Genomic DNA, 18,632 nt, shown 5'->3' with positions numbered 1-18,632 from the left:
TTCAACATCTATCCACCGATTGACCTCTTTTTTATGCTGGTGTCTGTGCTCTCTTATATTCCCATTTACTACTTGTCTTTATTTCAGATGCCGGTGTCTGTGGATAAACAAAGGAAAGAATAATGAGACAATTCTTATGGGGTTATGTCAATAATAAACCAAAATAGGATCGGGTAAGGTGGAAAAAAGTGAATTTATCGAAGGAAGGAGGGGGAGTAGGAATTAAGAAGCTAAGGATTATGAATAAGGCTTTACATGCTAAATGGATCTGGAGGTATTACAATGAACAATATGCGCTTTGGAGGAGAGTGGTTAATGACAAGTTTGGCGGTAACATACATGTTTTTTTTCCTAGTCCTACTAATAGACCAGTTGGAAAAAGTCTGTCGGCGGGCATTCTGAAGTTCAACAATGTACCACATTACAAGTAAATTCTGGTAACATGGTTTTATTCTGGAAAGACTCATGGATGAATGGTCAAAACTTCAAAACTCTTTTCCCTGCATTTTACAAGATCAGTAGAGTATAAGATGTTACTATTCAGGATTGTTTAAACTTAAGCAGTGGGGTAGTTGGAATCTAGCTTTTTGCAGATAACTGAAGATAGAGAAGTGGCGGATGTTGCACATCTACTAATTTCTACTTTTGACATTAGAAACTATGGAGATAAAGAGTTTGGCTGCAAGGTAGAAAACCGTTCTCGGGTTTAGAATGTTATAAGGCTTTGGAGGTGCGATGGTCTGATTTTGTTTCCTTACAAGTTTCCTTTGGAATCCAAAAATTTCACAAAAGGTGCTTTTTTCGTATGAACTTTATGTTACAATGCGGCGCCGACTATGGATACATATAGAGGTGCAATTCTTGTTAATGGGTGTTTATTTTGCAAAAAGTTAGACAAACCATTTGGGAGTGGAATAGGAAGAAGGGATCAAACACTAATACAATGAGGAACATTTGGGATATAATTCCTTTTGCAATATGGTGGGCTATATGGACGGGGAGAAACTCAAAATGTTTTAACGGTAAGTATAAGAGTCTGCAAGATATAATAAATAGTGTTAAGGTGTTGATCTACAATTGGTGCACAGGTATTGATACTTTTAATGGGGTGAGTCTAGATATGGTTTTGAATAACTAGGAGGCTGTCATGTACTAATGTTTTAGATTTGTATGTGTTTTGTTTTTTTGTTTTTTCGTTTTTCTTGCATGGTTTTTTGGAGTATTCCATTTATTTGAGTACTATGTATTGGTTTTGTTCAGTTCCACTACTTCCTTGGTGATGAACTGATTTTCTTAATATATTGCCCTTTTGGCGTCAAAACTAAAAAATTAAAAATTGGCCTCTTTTTTTCCTTCTTTTTCTTTCAATTCGCTGACATGGAAAATAGAAAAGTTCACCTTTCATCTACACATAGTATCCACGTCGGCATAGATGTTGTTCAACTAGTCATGTAGCAGAGTCGAAAATTTTATTTTTGTCTTTTATTTATTTCCTATAACTCATTTCCTTCCTATTATATCTCCAATTTAGTCTCTTGAATATTATTTAATCCATAACAAAAATTTATTAGAATCCAACAAAATATAATTTGGATTTTTTTAAGACTTCCCTCCAACAATGGGGTTAATTTTACTTGTTTTTGGCTTGGTTGTATCGAAGCTAGATCCAAGCAAAACGGGTAACCATGTGCTTGGCCTTAAAGATCATGATCCAGATCTATTTTCCGGCGAGTTCGAAACTAAAACAACGGCGGGATTGAAACTAAAACGGTTGCGTTATAATCATTCATGTCAGGTTTACGTATCCGAAAGTTTAATTTGTAAACAAACATTGTAGGTTACTAAGTTACTAGTATTAGGATGTAACAATATAAACCTCCCGGCGTGAAGAAGGAAATATTTTCATAGTCCTCTGGAACGAGCGAGTTTGGTTGTAACTTGAGTATTCGTCCATGAATAAAAGTAACTCATGTCCTGCTTTAACATCTACTAACTGATCGCACATCATGTGGTACCATTACCGTGTTGGCAATCTACGCCGTGTATTCTACTTTTCGTATAATATTCGACTTCCGCTTCTTATTTAGTTTTTTATTTTCCGTTTGTGATATATTGATGTTGTTTTTCAGATTGGATGCATGAATATCTTCGCGCCCGAGTTAATTCTCAGCTTGTGGCACGAGATCTCGAGATATATTCCAGGCGTATCTTTCACTTTTTATGCAAACATGTCGGTGTATTCTTTCGACCATTTTTCCATATAATTTTCATTCTCGTTCCTAGCAACCTCCTTCTTTTTATTGGCTTCGGTTTCCTCCTTGCCATTGATGTCCTTTGTTGGTTTGAAGCTAAAAAAGTTGACTTTGTTAGCCCAATTGGGGTTACATTCGGTAATTATTATGCTTGTTTCGATTTTCACTCATTTCATCCTCTTTTTTCTGTTGTTACATTAGAATATTGGTCCCTAGAACTAGGTACATTAGCCTATGATTTATGATATTACAATTGATCCCCCACCTCCCCTGTGGGAAGAAACTTGAGAACCTAAGATTTATCCTCTATTTTATCCTTTACCAGCTTGGTTTCGGCCTTTCTGACTGTAGTAATATTTACCAGGTACTCTTTTATTTTCTTTTAATCCTTTGTTATATTTGCTCTTTTCTTGTCAGCGCTGCCACATGCCAACGCTAAAGCTTTCACGTTGTTGGGGCTTTCCAGAGCGCTAAGATCTTCCATGCGCTGGCATATGTTCCAGCACCAAAACAATTCGCGGAGTTGGTACATATGCCAATGCCAAATTTCTTCACGGTGCTGGAGTAATCTGTTAGAGCATCGCTCAGTCAAAATAAAAAGTTCTGATATATCAAGCTTGTTGTCATATTTAGTTGATCCAAAAACTATATCTTGATTTATAGCCTACTAGAGTCAGTCTAGGACTTGGAATAGAGCATGGTAGTTGAACATCAAATTAACCAATCGACGTTGGAGATTAAAGACTGAAGAACGAAGCTGTCGGCAAAAAATTCATTAACAAATGCATGTGAAGACCGACTATTTATTTATTGTACTTAAGGTGTGCAGGAACACTGACGGTCGAGAAAATGGTATAATGGAAACTATAATTGCAGATTTCATTAGTTTACCAATTGTTGGGTGTTTACGACAAACTTTTCCTTTTTTAAACCCAGTGATAGATACCTACAATTTTCATTGCACACAATATTATATCTTTGTTTCAATTATCCGTGAGGGTGTATGTGTAAGGAAAATAGAGATTTATATCTGGACAAAATAATTATTAGGGATAACGAGAATACAATACATGTTCATAGTGCTCCATACTCCAGTTTTGTGGATATCGTTATGGTCATGGAGGTGGGACTTCAGTTATGTGGAGACTGTGAGTGGGAATGTATTGCTTCTTGTGGTAATTGAGTACACTTTGCCGAAGGTTCTTGGTGCTAAAGACAACAAGATCTTAATGTTGTAAATGGAAACAAAAGAAACTACAATCACTCTGAGGTTAATTAACAAGTGGTGTGGTCTCTTAAACTTTACCATTATGATCTTTCATCCAAAATAGATAGTGCAACAAAGTTGATTATACGTATTAACCCCATGATGTTTGAACTCTGAAAGTTATTTTTCGTAAACAACACTATGCCCATGGTGTCTTTCTTTCGAACCTTATCCTTTTTTAGTCTGTCCATGGAAAAGTTACTTTTTGGGCAGATATATAAGATACTTGTCAATAAGTGAACTATTAGATCGTTTATCGGAACATAGTATCCGTCACCCTTATTGAATGAAATGCCTTCTAAAATTTTGGGAAAAATTTAGTCTCATATATTTTTGAATTGGCGGATCATCATTCATGGGTTTCGGGTTACGAAACAAATTTTCAGTTAAATTCACGATGGGTGATAAAAAAATTTAAATTCACGATTACTTATATTAAAATTTTATAATTATATAGAGACGCAAAGATCAGGAATAAATTTGTGCTCACCGGAAATTTTCAGCAACGTAATGCAGTTTTATAAAATATCTTAAAAATTACTTTTCAATATCCAAAAGTTTTGAAATTTAACATGCATGATCTTCATGATGTCTAAAATCTAAAGTAAAAATCTCTAAGCTAAATTAATTCCATATAGGAGATATACAAAAAACTTTACAATATGTTAAATTTTTTTTTTATCATCAACAATAACTTTCTACGCCACAAATTAATGAAGAAAATATTAATCATGTTACAATCTTAGTCCATCAAGACCAAACATAAAATTTAAGTCTAAATATTAAGTAACCTAAAATTCCAAGCACCATGTAAAATCGCTAGAAAAAAATTATATTGTTGATAATTCAATAAAACGAAGCAAACAATGATACTTATCACGTTTTAGCAATCGTTTTTCTTTTCATATCTATGAAAAAATAAAATATCTTAAAGTTGTTAGAACAGTTGCTGAATTATTCCTGCACAACAAACAAAATCAAACACGAAACATATATAATGGTATCGTCGCGGACTAGGTCGTTCTCTTTAAGACGTTTCACAGATTTTTCCCAAAATTTTAGAAACAGTTTATTGTTGTGTCGTTCGTAGGATAAAACAATTGAATATACTCAGTTACCAGAAAGTTAGGGACCTTAGGGTTTTCTCATAGAAAAAAACAGTATCGTCATTTTTATTTTGATAAAAGGTTAATAAAATCATTTGATCAATCCAATCATAGTTGTATAAAAACATACCCTAATCTCTCTAGGCACCTATATAAGTTGTAAACTTACTACTGTCTCTCTCTCTCTCTCTCTCTCGTAGATAAACATACCCTAATCTCAAAGTTCCATGAACATCTAACGTTAAAGTTTAGCAGGCAGTACAAGCAAGCTCTGTTTTTTTCCCTAAAATCTGTTATATGAATTAAAACTTGAATAAATCAGACTAAAATCAAATTAAAACTCTTGTGCAAGTATTTCATCGTTGGCGCGTTGTCCCCGGGATAAAAACCCGAGTTCAATCTCTTAGACAACCACTTTTGCACGGTAATATGATGTGAAACTTCCACACTTTCATTCTTCCTCAAAATCACTTTTATAGAAAACAAACGATGTTCAAACATTGTTTTCTTTCACATAACTCTTTTTCGTTTGAAAAGAAAAATATAAAGAAAACTCAACTCATTCATCTTGTTTTTCCAACCAAAATCTGTTTTTTATGTTAAAAGGTTGTAACTCGTATTTGATTGAATATTATTATGATTTTGGTAACACCATTTCAATCAGAAATATGAAACGGTCAAATTAATTTCTTTTAAAAAGAAACTTAATTGATATCAAACACATTTTAATTTGTAATAAATTTATGTTTTAGATTATATATTCCCAACATTTAAGTGAAATGGATTTATTGTCGTTATTTTTAATTTCTGTTATTATGGTCTTTTCAAATTTTTTAGTTTACTTTTTATTTTAGGGTGTATGTTTATTATTTAAGGGGATTTGTACGATGTTTTGAGATTGATATTCCGATATCTTTGTGGGTTGTTTGTCTTTTTAAATTTTCCAATTAACTTTTTATTTAAGGTTAATCTTTATAATTTAGGGGGATTTGAAAGATATTTTGAGAGTGATACTCTAATATCCTTGAACTTAATCATCATCAGAAAAAATATATAAAAGAAAAATCATTTCATTTGTTATAAAAAATGTCGTGATTAGTTAATTTTTATGAACTTTTTGATCAATTTTTGTTCAAAAAAAAACATCAAACAAAACTCTTGTCGAGATTCTCCACATTGTAAAGACCACTACATTTTGCTTTCTGGTCTTTATGTTTATATTATACGTATCAGTTGGAATCTAATCTATAGATAATACGGTTTAAAATAGAAAAACAGTTTTATAGAGGCATGGAACCTTTAGTTTTGAAATTGAAATCAATTAATAACTCTGACGTATTGTGAATGCAAATATAGTTTCAAACAAACAAAGGAGACTCGATATAAATGGACACTTGAAATGTTTGTTTGACATCTGTATCTCTCCAAATTCTTTTAATTAACTTTGATTCTATTACTGTGAATTTTTCTCGAGGTTCAATATCTACCTTCAAACTCATTGTTTTATGACCCGACATAAGCCCTTAGTCTAGATCCGCCTCGTGACCTGCAATTTTCTATGGTTTTCTATTATCTTTCGGGTGCTACACCACCTATTTATCTTGTTATACTTGGGTTAACCCGATGAACATGTAGATAAAAAAAACACAATAGAAGATACCAGTTGAGTATTTTTTGATCATATAGAGGGTTGTTTGAAATCAAACCTTATGTAGCCTGCCTCCGTCACTACTAATGACATAAATCCTCTAAGTGTGTTGATATTTTTAATCCGTGTAAAATACCAAACGATTACCGAACTTCCTTCATGTTGATTGAAAGAAGTCTTCAATTAAGGTTTTGTTGAATTTTTACTCACACATTGAAGAAGTTTTTCCTATATCTTTATTGTAATATTCGATTAGGGATTGGAGGAATTGTTTTTCACTGTTTTTGGAAGGAGTTTGAAAAAAGTTTTGAGTTTTTTGGTTCCTAATTTGGAATTGTTTTTCACTCTTTTTCTTCATCACCTGCTCAACAGAGGAGAGAAGAAGAGGCAGAGCAAGGTGTCGCAATTTTTTTTTTTTTTACTCTCCTGTATAGTTTTAATTAGGGGTTTGATGTATGGCATTTTGAGGTTTCACCTGTTTTGAAATCTTAAATTCCCATCCTTTTAGCCCTAATTAATGATCTTCGGTTGTTTTGATATACATTATGCCTAGAGTTTTCAAGTCTAGCCAGGGACAATGTTTAAGTCTCATTTCTCAGGTGCATAATTCCCAATCTGTTAATAATTTTCTTCAATGTCCTTTCAAGGGTTTTGATGGGTACAAGAATGGTATAAGAGGCAGGGGTTTAGTTCAAGGTTCTTTTTTTAAGCATATCAATGATAGGCATTTTCCTAATGTTGCGGAATTTGATAGATGCACATACATAATTCAAACTAATGGTGTAGTATACGCTTTAATGGAAGGAAGATATTTCGCATCTTAAGATGTGGCTCTGTACGCAGTGTATGCAACCCTATGCTTGGAGGAAGTGTTGCAAGGCACATGAATGTGTTATGATTCCGGCCCCCTTCAATAGTAACGATGTGGATTTCTCATTCATGGTATAACAAAACCATATGAAGAGGTAAGTCTTTCTGTTCATGAATATATTTGTGTGGATGATGAGCATAGATTGCATTTTTTGGATGTTTAGTTATTGGATAAAGTTTTTAGGTCTCAAATTGGTACTGTTAGGCATAGTTTCTCTAGGGATTTTAAACATACTATAGATGGTGTTATTTCTAATCCTATGGATATATCTTATTGGGTAAAGTTGATTTGTTTCCCATATGTATCCTTAAAAATTACATTCCTAAGTGTAGTTTTGAAGCGAAGTCTGGTGTGATGCAAAAATTGCAGTTTGTTTCAATAAATTTTGCCCTTGCTCAATGACGAGAACCAAATGTGTGTGTTAAGTTAGTTCTGAAATTACTTGAAGACCATGAGTTCTTATCCAGTCACCCATTACCTTGCAATCAGTATAAGCAAGAAGACATCAATCTGCGATTGTAGAAGAAAATTAAGTCAGGGAACATTTACTGCTGCAATTATAGTTTTTACTTCTAGTGGTGTTTCTCCTTGTAATGAAGATACCTAGGTAGTTCTAAAGCTTAAACGTCCCACTGCATCACCACCAGTAATACCCTTCGCCTTCCATTGAGTATGCTGCTTTTGCTGCTAACAAAGATATGGATTTAGGCAGGATTAAAATATTCCCAAAAGGTAATGCGTGTGGAAGGGATGACCTTCATTCTCAACATTTCTTAGATTTTTTGAGTGGATCTGCTACTGCTGTGGTCGATGATCTTCTTACTTCCATTACTGCTATTGTCAATCTACTGCTTGCAGGTAAATGTCCTCCCTTACTTGGTGATTTTATTGCAAGTCCTCAGTTGAATCCATTACTTAAACCTATAGGATACATTGACTTGTTTCCAAGGTAACTGCTTACGCAGTTAGTAAGGATATGAGTATTTATTTAGGTGATTATCAGTTTGGTGTTGGTATCCCTTGTGATAGTGAAGCTATATTACACTCTGTTAGAGCACTGCTCGGTCGAACTCGCAAGCGTTGCTATATCAAGCTTGTTTGTCAAGTTTAGTTTTCAAAACTATAAGTCTTGATTTCTAGTCTACTTATCTATGTCTCGGATTAGGATAGAATGTGTAGTTGAGCTCTAGACTTCACGACGTTCATCGATTGAAGACGAAGATATACTAAGGGGAGCTTGGAGGAAATTCATCAACAAAAGGTGTGTGGAGACTTAAACTCATCTATCACTCTGAAGTCTATTTTATTCTATCTCCTATTGAGACTAAGTCGTATGGCTATATACACTTTACATTATACACATTTGATATTTCAAGCTGAGTTTAACTCGCTTGTATCTTTCTCGAAATATGTGTTGGAAAGATTTTTTCTTTAACCAAGTTCATCATTATTCTTGAAGGAATTCAAAAGATGATCATGTGAAAATCGCCTTGTAACATCTTACATGATTTGTGTGAGACAGTCATTTGATGTAGACTCGGAATGCTTCGTATTGATCATTCGATCACATGAAAATTACTTATAAGCTAATAGTTTTGTGAGACGGCTATTGTCGTCTTCTCAGGATTTTTCGATGATTGATATAGGAGTTTAGAACAATTAACCATTGTCTGGATATAGAACAGTATACATACCCGTATGCAAACTTTTGTAAGAATAATTCAGGTCCGGGAACCAAGTATGCATACCCGTATGAAAACGGTTGTTAAAGTCCTGGAACTAAGTTTGCATACCCGTTTGAAAATTTTTTCACCTAAAGTCGGCCTGGAACGACAATATGCGTACCTGTTTACGAATTGTCGGAAAAGATCAAAGTCCGGAACTTAAGTTTGCTTACCCATTTGCAAACTTATGAGGTTAAGTTCTAAAATCGGTTAAGTATGATTTCATACTCATGAACAAATATATTTATAAATTAAAGAATGCAATCTTTGCAAACCGTGGCTAAAATGTTCATGAACTGATTCTTTTGAATCAATACGATTTTGCTTCAATTGTGTCTTGTATACTTCTACGAGAATATAAACAATTGAACAACTCTATAAGTAACACAATTAAATTCATTTGATTATCATTTGATCTAGAAGTGTTAAGATGAACAAGGTTAATACAAAAGTGTTCATATGTCTAACTTCGGTTAACTGTTATTAAGCCAACTCAATATACACGTTTAGGTATGGTTACCCATATCAAAATGAAAGTATATTTCATTTGTGTATAACAAGCTAAGACCATCTAACGGTGGAAAGATATTAGCTTGTATCTTAAATAAGGTTTTCATCCAACGGGGAATATTGATTGCTTTGTTCCAAAGTTATCAAACCCTGAATTGAAGACTATATAAGGGAGAACTCTAGTAACTGGGAAACCTAATCTCCACACCTCATGTGTGATACTAGTTGCGACTAGAGTCAATTATCCTTTAACATGGGTTTTTTCTAAAACCATTATTATAGGTTAACGACTTAAAGACTTCATTGGGATTCTGAAGCCAGACCCAACTATTTTTTCTGTAGTTGTTTGTTCTGATCTTACATGTTCTATCGTATTGACTACTATATTCTCTAATATATGCTCGAGATTTATCTCTAATAAGTAAGATATAAAAAGTAATCACAAAGCTCCTCGTTTCATTCTTTGTGATTCCACAATAACTTGTTCTACTACCATATAGTTAAGTTATTGTGAGGTGATTGATATTTCTAGGCTGTTCTTCGGGAATATAAGACCGGAATATCAATTGGTTCATGTTTACCTTGATTTATCAAAAGACGGAACAAACTTAGTAGGTATTTTTGTGGGAGACAGATTTATCTATCAGAATAGACTTTTCTGTGGGAGACAGATTTGTTTATCAAGTCTTCGACTTTGGGTCGTAGCACTATTAGTTGTGGGTGAGATCAGCTAAGGGAATCAAGTGCACAGATTCATGCTGGGATTCAGAGGTGTAAGGAATGCGATTGTACCTTAATCAGTGCGAGATTGGTTAGGGCTCAACTACATTCCATCCCGAAGTTAACTTGTAGTAGGCTAGTGTCTGTAGCGGCTTAATACAGTGTGGTGTTCAAATCTGGACTAGGTCTCGGGGTTTTTCTGCATTTGCGGTTTCCTCGTTAACAAAACTTCTGGTGTCTGTGTTATTTCTTTTCCGCATTATATTTGTTTATATAATTGAAATGTCGCAGGTTGTGCGTAGTTCAATCAATTGGTAAATCCAACCTTTGGTTGTTAATTGAAATTGATTGACACTTGAACATTGGTATTTGGTATCATTCAAGTTGTTTCTCATAATAATCAGGCTCACGGATTCCTATCTGTTTGATTTGCTGATTACATTGAGAAACATAGATATAACTCTTGGATATATTTTCCTTGATTGAGTCTGACTGTCTAGTTGATTCTCTTGGAATTATATTGGAGTTAGTCCATACAGATTTCCTAACGAAATATTGGGTGTGGTTGTTGTACCCCGCTTTTTCACTCTCAGTTAATCGTATTTTAGAAGCAATATGAACAAGCAATTTAATGTTTATGTTAGGTGAATTTTAAAAATGCTTTCAACCTTGTTGGTAGAGCAGCTATGATTTCTGAAGTGCGTCGTAGATGCCCCACTATATTTAGGTGGGTTGAATTTTATTATGCTTCTCATGCTAGGCTTTACTATGGCACATCTACTTTTTCATCGACTCTAGGAGTCCAACAAGGTGATCCACTAGGACCATTATTTTTTGCTTTAGCTTTGCATCCTCTAGTGAAGAAGAACGCTTCACATTGTTACTTGCACCTTCAGGCCTGCTACCTAGATGACGGTACCATCATTGGCGATACTTTGCAAGTCTCTAAAGCTTTCCAAATCATCCGCTCTGAAGGTTCAGTTCTTGGTCTTCATCTCAATCTACATAAAACTGAATTTTTTTGGCCTACTGTTGATGAAAGAAGTCGACTTGAAGAGCTTTTTCCTGCAGAAGTTTCCAGACCAACTGAAGGTGTTAAACTTCTTGGAGGACCTGTCAGTTTGAATCATCGGTTTTGTAGTGATATTGTTCTTGATCGTGTAGAGAAAACAGTTTATTAGATGCAGACCATTCAGAGTTTAGGAGACCCCCAAATGAGCTCTTGCTACTGCGTAATTGTGCAGGTATTTTTCCAAATTATATTTTACTATGAGGACTACTGCACCAATGTACCTACAAGAAGCTCAAGTAACTTTTGACACTCACTTGTTCGGTTATATGCCACGTTTGATTGTGAATGATGGGCTTGTATATGGTGTTGTAGAAACCTTGAATGATGGGCCTGGATATGGTGTTGTAGAAACCTTGAATCTTTTGGAACTATAATTTTGGGCATACCAAAATCTTCCAAGGCATACTGAATGAAGACAAAAAAGGTTGTGAAATAGCAAAATCAGATAACCCCTTAACCCAAAATTTTTTTAATGGCAAATCTGCCCTTTACGTATTAGTGTTAATAATCCTGATGATGAAGACATTGATGAGGAACCCAATGCTTCTAATACACAGGTACACTTATATCCTATATTTAATCTCACTTCTATAGCTCTCAATTATCAAAAGTTAGGTTTTTTGAATTATGGTTCGGCGAAACAGGTTGAGGTTCAGCTCACATCTATGATCCGAATCTACCAATTGATGAACGGTTCGACTTACTGAATCTGTTTACTGCATGCGCCGAACCTATAATTTCCAATTCCAACCCTTTTGCTAGACACTAGTTCGGCTTATATGAAAGTTTCATAGTAAGCCGAAAAACATCCTGAATAGCCCGGAATAGAATCATTACTAATTCGGCTTACATATCCAAAATCGTATGTGCCGAACATAATTTTTTAATTTCTGGGTTGAAATATTGTTACTGGTTCGGCACATATGGAGAATATCGTATCAGCCGAAACCTCTTATGTTCAAGGTTCGACACATAATATGATTATCGTCTGAGCCGAACATGAATTTGTTAATTTTTGGGTTAAAATATTGTCCGTGCTGAAGGCTTCATGAATTCTAACCAAGTAGTACATACTCATCAGACCATTTACTCGTCGTTCTTCACCCTTCTTTGGATAGTATGCTACATAATTAGTGCAAAGAGATAAATCTTCTTCTAGAGTAAACTTAGGAGTTGGGGGTGCCATTTGTTGAGCATCTGTGGTTAAGAATATGAAAAAACATGTAGGTATATATAGAATATAGTTTTACAACGGCTATATCTTTCAAAAAAAGAGTCGTTCCTAGATTTTCGTGAAAAAAAAGTAAAGGTTCGGCTTATAGAAATTTTAGAACATAAGCCGAACCTATATAAGTAACGGCTATTTTTTAAAAAATTTTGAAAATTCACAAAACATATTCGGCACAAAACTAACACCATCGAATAAGCCGATCCTAAATATAAATCTCTGTGTCACTAAGTTCGGATCAAAACGGATTTCAGATATACGCCGAGCCGTTCATATGCACTTTCAGGGTTCAGTTTCAAGAACAGCTCGGCGCACATCTAAGATTTGTTTTGCGCCGAACCATACCCTGTAACCGCCGCAGAAACATGATTTTGACGAATTAAATCGACCAAACCAATCTAAAACATCAAATACGAGATGGGTTTGTAGAACTAACCTTCTTATTCTCATTTCCGGAGTTGGTTCTTCTTCAATCTCTTCTTCCGGTTGATTTTGTGGTTGATTTTGAGTTTATTCTTCACTCTCTAAATCTTCTTCTTCTTCAATGGGTTGTTGAGTCGATCGATTTGAACGAGATACTGGCTTACGACGACCCATTATATAGATGAGTTTAATCGTCGACTAAATTTTCACGAATCGACGATTAAATTTCCGCGATGAAAAAAAAGAAAGGGAAGGATGGAGTTCGGCTGTGGAGAGGAAGAAGAAGAAGGTGAATGAAACTGATTTTAGGTGTAGTTGATTATAGGTTTTGTATTAGGGTTAGGGATAGATTAGTAGTAATTTAAAAGATTTAAGGGCATATAGGTAATTGAACCACCCCATAGGGTACCCCTTATAAGGTCACCCAAGTTAGGACTAGTGCTTTGTATGCCTAAGAAATACCAAAATCAGGGTTCATCTTTTGGGGGCAGCGGTGCGTCATGGCATTAGTCATGGACTAAATGCCATGGACCTGTGAAGGTGAATACGTCGTCTGGAATAAAACACTTTGGGGGCAACAGGTGGTGGCACAAAGCATTCATCCTTTATTTAGTCTAGCGCAGCTATTGATGAAGGCTTAAAACAAAGCTTAACCCAATTTTCCCCAATACGTTCCCGCATCCTTTAGGGATAACATGCCAAACCACATATTCAATAGATTGATTTTTATACAAAAGTGTTTAAAATTTTAAATATATCACACCACGACGACTTGTTAGTGTTGAAGACAAAATAGGAAAAGATATATCATAGATTCTACAAGTTGTAAACAGATTCTTTTTCTGTAATTTTACCTTCTTGGACAAAGTTAACTATCAACTCGGAAATTGAATCAGGTTTTTCTACATGAGGAAGGTGACCAGCATTTGGAATTTGATGCAAAGTTGAGTTTTGCAGTTCAGTATTTAGTCTCTGCATAACACAACAATAGCTTCTGTCATATGACAACGCAATACAAAATTTGTGCTATAATGCCATATCAGTTGGTGAGATAATGCCATATCAGTTAGTGAGATAATGTGGCGGCGGATGCTCTGTGACAGAAAAAATTATGAGCTCAGAACATAAATGAACTAACCATAGCGAGTTTGTTGCTGACAATTTGGTCATTTACACCCCATATAATTAGTATTTCCTTTTTGATCTGTTTTACAGAAGTAGACATAGCATATATCAGAACAGATATCACCATAACCTAATCCGACTGAGTTTCATTCACTTTGTTCATAGACAAAGAATATGGTCATTGTGAAGTTGTATATTTGTAGTGTGATCTCACTTGTTGTATCTGTTGACAAACATTATATCCCCCACTGATCATACTGTTGCATCTTCCCACCAAGGCAATAAGCAGTGTAAACGGCCAATCTGAATTCGACCATGAGCATCTAAGATTATTAGTCCAAATGCCTTCCTTAGAGACACATCTAGGAAAAAAATTAATTAAATTAATCTCTAACACAGCATACGGGGAAGTAAACCAAAGCAAGATGCTCACACGGGTCCAGTCTATGGCAGAATTGAATGAAATTCCACAGAAGCCCAGATAATTCGCATACAAACGTAAGGGAACACTCTTCAACAGGAGACCTGATCCAAGAGAATGTCACATGTTTTAAATTTCTTGATAGAACTATATGGATTGATTTAAATCCCAAGCAAGTAATTATGGCCAAAACTAACGTAAACTTGTCATGATGAATCCATAAGAGTGTCAATGAATTATGCACTTAAAAAACGTTTAGCCGTGTCAATAAGATAAAGCAATTAAGAGCAAGGGCTATGGGTAGTGTCACCCTTTCAAATGAAAGAGTGCACTACCAATTTGAGCAAATTAGGATCTACTATGGGTAGGTTTCAACCCACTTTTCCCCCAAATCCTTCCACACACTCGTTCAGACGAACGAGTAGTTGGGAGTTTCACACATGACGGGGGACTATCCCCCGTCAGGAAAAAGAAACTTTTAGTACAAAACGGGGGACAGTCCCCCGTTAAATACTTTTTTTTTTCATTTTTTTTTTTGACGGGGGACTATCCCCCGTTTATGTAGCATTTTTTTAGTTTTTTTTGTTTGACGGGGGATTGTCCCCCGTCTAAGAAGATTTTTTTTTTTTTTTTGGACGGGGGACAATCCCCCGTCTGGTCCAAAATCCAATTTTTTTTAACTAAACGGGAGACTGTCTCCCGTGTAGTGTCTTTTTCTTGTATTTGCCCATAGTAGCTTCACTCGTTCATATGGGCGAGTTGTCTTTCATATGAAAGAGTTAGTCTCCATTTGGAGACTACCCATAGCCTTTGCTCTAAGAAGATAACTGCTGAGAATGAGAATTTGCACACTAACCCCAGCATATGCTATAATTTTAGGCAATGTAGATAACTTCCCCGTGCCTTCTGTATGGACACTCGCCCCAATTAACACCAGTTTCTCAACCTTCAGATTAAAATTGGGCCAAAAACAAAAGTGTTATTTCAGAGTGTAGCAATATCCCTCCTAGTACAAGGGCTAAAAATCTGATTTGATCCCTACTATAAATATCTAAGGATTAAATGTAGTTGGCACCAACCATGGATTCGACCCAGCTGGTACAAAGTAGGACGGGTCATGGCATAGTCTATTAAATGGTGATTGTTAATGAGTTTATATGGGCTTTTAATGCAAAACATGAGTAGATACATATGCTCATGAATCAATAACTAGAAGTACTTACAGCTTCTGGATGGTTTAACGCAAAGTCAATTGCAACAGCAGCACCAAGACTTGGTCCAACTAATACCATTGGCCTTCTTATATATGACTTCCAAAGCTAAGATACAACTATGATAAGCTCTAGTCAGTGCACAGAAATGGTAACAATAGAATACACAAGAACCAAATTATGAAACATCAGAAGTTTATATGAAGTAAGTAACGAATACCTGAAATAGATGCTCACGCTTTGCTGTCACATCACACGGTGGAAGGATGCCTGATGTGAATCAAAAACAGAATTCAATACATTCGTCAACAACTACATAGGCACCAATACTTTTTGATCCATACAAACTGAGCTAAGATACATACTCAAATCAGAAAAACCCCAACCAAGTATATCCACCGCCCATGTCTCCATTCCAGCTTCTTCAAGTACCGGGTATGTATATCTCCATTCTAAACAATAGCTGGGGAATTCATACGATAGTATATTACTCGAGCTTAGCAATCAAAAATATTTAAGAAGTGTAAACACCATTAGCATGTACCTGTCAAAACCATGTAGAAGAACAAGCGGATGTTTCTCCTTCTGCACCGATGGCTTCACACAACTACTAAGAATTGAATTGTCTGAGAAACTAATCTGCATCAGAAGGAGTAGAAACCCGTATAAAGTTACAAAAACGAATTAGATGCAGTAAATTCACTAAAAGCTCACATCCCCCATCTCATGCAACAAACAAAAATTTCGAAAATGCAGAAAAATGTCTAAGTAAATTGAAAGTAAAAGTCACTAAAACAAGCAGAAATCCACCAAAATTGAAAGCTATATAACATCATAATCAACAACAATGAGGGATACAAATGGAAATAGAAAAACCTAACCTTTACTGGTAATCTCTCAATCCTCTGAGCAAGTTTTATAGCATATGGGTCTTTGATTTTCTCAACTTCTTTAGGTAAAAATGAAGGAAACCCACTTCCATACACCCTAAAACCCACTGAATTCCTGCAAGTTCTGCTCAATTTTGCTGAAGAAAAAGCCATTAGTAACATTATTAAGTGAGAGATTGATTTCTCTCTTCACTATCTCTCTCTCAATACTTAATAACAGAGTAATCACAAGGCAGAAATTTAGTTCCTGCCTTGTAGTGTTATGAAGTACTGCTCTGCTGCCAAACACAACATGTATGACGTTTTTGTGCAGTATTACTCAGTAATGGCGGTTTGCTAACAAAAGAAACTTATGTCGACATTACGCTGCCTTTTCAAATCAGTTCAACTACATTTGTGCTCGTGCTACGCACGGGGCATTTTTCTTCTTCAACTGGGTGTGTGTGGAGTTTTGTCCCGCCCCGCCCCGCGGAGATGTGTTTTTGATTTGCAGGGGTTAGTCCACGAGTGAGTGGGACGAGTTTAATGTATTTTGAAATTTGAGAATTTTAAGGGAGTATAAGAGTAGTACATGGAGTTTGAGAGAGTTTGGTGTTTTGAATGTAGGGAGTTTAAGAGACTCTCCCAAAATCTCTACCTTTTCGAGAGATTTGGAGTGAGGTAAAAATACACTATAAATTCCCTAGAACTCCCCAGAACTCCCCAAAAAAAACCAACTCCCTATCATTCTAATTTTTACCACTAACAGGGATTTAAGAGTTTCTTTCAAACTCCCCCACGACTAACGGGGTTTTCTAGGAAGTTTGGGAGACTCTTCTAAACTCCCCCACAACTAACGGGAAAAAACCCAACTACACCCAACTCCCCCAACTCCCTTCAGGACTAACACCCTGTTGGTGTGCGCAGAGTTTCGTCACGCCCCGTGAGGATGCGTTTTAAATTTGGTGTGGCGGGCGAATACATTAAATAGGTGAAAAAATATATGAAATAAGTGCGGATTTTATTTTTTATTTTCGCAAATTATGTGCTTCATCATCGTTTAATCTGTGAGTTTTTTTTCCTATGCCTTCAATTCTTTAGATGAGTACCTCAATGTCAGTTTGGATTTTCCATTTATTTATAAACATAAAAAAACCTTCTTGTTTAAACACAAAAGCACAAAACCAATTTAAAGTACAACCACAAAAGAAATTTAGCATTCAGTTAAGCTTACCTTAAAACAATGTAGAAAGTTCAGAATAGAATCCGAAGAGAGAACCGAAAAAAGGATTTAAATGAGGTTTCAGAAGAGATTTGTTCGATTGAAAAACATACCAACAAAAACCGAATGATTAATTGTCGAAGGAAGTTTGATTTTTTAACCTTTGCCTCCTGTTCTCAATAAACAAAAATTGCCTTTGATGTAAGCATCTATAAAACAGGCCTTTTGCAATAGTAGTAATATTTACTAAAAACCGCAGTTGACATTGGAGTTTTACTGTCAAAGAATGTCAGTTAAGTGGACCAACTCACTTTGTACATACCAATCATCAATGGTGTCTTCTTTGCTCATCACGTGGTCCGGCATTGCTCAATAGGGTTCATTTAATTCGTCTTTTTGTTTTTTGATCAGACGGCAGCGGGAATTGAATTTCTAACTTGGGAGTTCAAATTCCTAACCAACTGGGCTAATTCCAGTTGGTTATTTTCTTCCCTTTTGATTACTATCATTATGTAAATATCAGAGTTACAAATAGGTAAAAAACGAATAGGGTGTGCAATCCAATAATTGTTTGATCATGTAAGTATATCCTTATGCCAGCAAATTTTAAAACCACCACTGAATAATAGTTGGATTTTTTTATTAAGCCAGATCACAATGCCTAAAAAATATATCATAGCACGCAACTAATATTAAAAAGCAAAAAAATCAAAATTAGATCAACTATTCCATTCCCCGTCCAAACAGATATTATGCTATGTGGAAGATAGGTAATTCAGGATAAATTGAAAACGATCAAGAATTCTAAGGTCACTGAAGGACCTAGAGAAGGAAACACTACATATAATAAAAATTATATTTATATTAAACCAAACAAATATCGCGAATAGGGTATGCAATCCAATAGTTGTTTCATCATGTAAGTATCCTTATGCCAGCAAATTTTAAAACCACCACTGAATA

General features: G+C 35.3%; 1 pseudogene; it reads right to left on the bottom strand.

Annotated features, from left to right (window-relative positions):
- Positions 1-13,313: 13,313 nt before the first annotated feature.
- LOC113275809 lies at positions 13,314-16,828 on the bottom strand (annotated as a pseudogene).
- Positions 16,829-18,632: the final 1,804 nt, after the last annotated feature.

This window comes from Papaver somniferum, chromosome 4 (assembly GCF_003573695.1).
Source record: "Papaver somniferum cultivar HN1 chromosome 4, ASM357369v1, whole genome shotgun sequence".
Lineage (NCBI taxonomy): Eukaryota > Viridiplantae > Streptophyta > Magnoliopsida > Ranunculales > Papaveraceae > Papaver > Papaver somniferum.
The sequence above is the reverse complement of the archived record's forward strand: the minus strand, read 5'-3'. Positions and strand labels throughout refer to the sequence as shown.